A 1732-nucleotide genomic window follows, 5' to 3' on the forward strand; every position below is an offset into this window, starting at 1 on the left:
GTACATACAAAAAAAAAAAAAAAAAAAAAAGCATGTAAAAAAAAGAGTATTTAGTTACATTTATACAGATAAAATAAAAAAAACATGTATAACAAATATAACAATAATTATATATATTGCAAAATTAGAACATATATTTTATGCTACTTAAACAAACTATTGTGTTTAAATAAGGTAACGTATACAATTAACAATTATAATCAAACATGTTTGTAATACCTAAACATATTTATGCACTACTCATATTGACGTATTTATTTATAGTTTTTTTTATGTTTTGCTTAAGATGCATATTTAAAATAAAGTAACGTTCCTATAGAGATAGAACAAGCACTAACAAATAACGGTAACAAAACCATAGAATTAGTCAATAGTTGTAAATCCATAATACCTAAAAATATATTTATAAAACTACTAGATACAAAATTAAATATATGTCCATCATTATTCTTCAAAATTAATAGCAAATCCTTTTTAATCATATATAAAGTATTCTATGTTATTTTTTTTTTTTTTATCAATTTTTTAATTCAACAAATGAAGCATCTTTTTTTTTTAAAACGGTTGTTATTAATTCTTAAAATTTTGGGAATATTTTGTAAAATCATTGAAATATATTCCAATTCCGTTGATATACTTGATGTTTGCGTTGTTAATAATGGTATTTCTTCTAGTAAACTCCATTCCTTTAATAATATCATTTTATTTGGTGGCTCTTCTAAATCCAGAGATTCCTCTTTTATAGCTTTTAATAATGCTTCATTTAACTTTTCTACTTTTTTCAATATTATATTAATTTCAATTCTTTTTTTTTTAGATTTTACATTATATACAGAATTTTCATAAAATGTTACCTAAAAAATAAACAAGCGTATGTTATAAATTTCCATCATAAATAATACACATATTTAAAAAAAACGTACGTGTAAATATATATATATATATATACATTTGTTGATCGAACTAGTACTATCACTACCTCACAACAAAATTGGCACAATTGCATTAAAATAATAAAAGCAAAACTTTTAATAAATGACATCTTAACAATACGAACATGGTGAAATGTGTTTATTTATATTATTCAAAAAAAAAAAAAAAATAAAATAATCATTTTGTTTTATTACTTTCATTTATTGTATGCATAAAAAAAACACATTGAGAGATCCTACACAAAATATGCTTATATTTTGATACTAAAGTTTAAAATTGTTTAGTGTTTAAAAAAAAGTAATATTTTATTTTCACAAATTATAAAAACCTTCATTATTCACTTTTTACGATATTTATAATAACTCTTACAAATATATTCATATTATGTCACATTTTTGTAAATGTATATACTAATTTTTCAATATTAATGTAAATTTATTTATTCAAAATAGTATTTATCAATTACTATCTGTTAACATTTTTATAATTATAATTAATATTTTGAAGTTATATCGAAAAATTATTACAAATTTTATGCAAAATATAACTATTTCAAAAAAATATAAAACATGAAAATATGTTCAAGCACTCCCCCCGTTTAACAAAAATATACATTAAAAAAAAAAAAAAAAAATTATAATTATTTATTATGTGTAAAATATGTATTATTTAGTTCATATAAAGCTCAATATTTTGCAGTATGTTTTTTATGTTTCCATATAAATGCTATAGAAATGTGTATAAAATTTTCTTTATTTTTTTCAAATAAAAACTAAATTATTTATCCGCAAGTGGAATA

General features: G+C 19.4%; 1 long non-coding RNA gene across 1 annotated transcript; it reads right to left on the bottom strand.

Moving 5' to 3' along the window:
* Positions 1–716: 716 nt before the first annotated feature.
* On the bottom strand, positions 717–1416 carry LOC113221166. Its single transcript, XR_003307739.1, has 2 exons — positions 1128–1416; positions 717–854 (listed from the first exon to the last, which is right to left on the bottom strand). It is a non-coding gene; the product is annotated as an uncharacterized LOC113221166 (long non-coding RNA).
* Positions 1417–1732: the final 316 nt, after the last annotated feature.

This window comes from Piliocolobus tephrosceles, unplaced genomic scaffold (genome assembly GCF_002776525.5).
Source record: "Piliocolobus tephrosceles isolate RC106 unplaced genomic scaffold, ASM277652v3 unscaffolded_21409, whole genome shotgun sequence".
NCBI lineage: Eukaryota > Metazoa > Chordata > Mammalia > Primates > Cercopithecidae > Piliocolobus > Piliocolobus tephrosceles.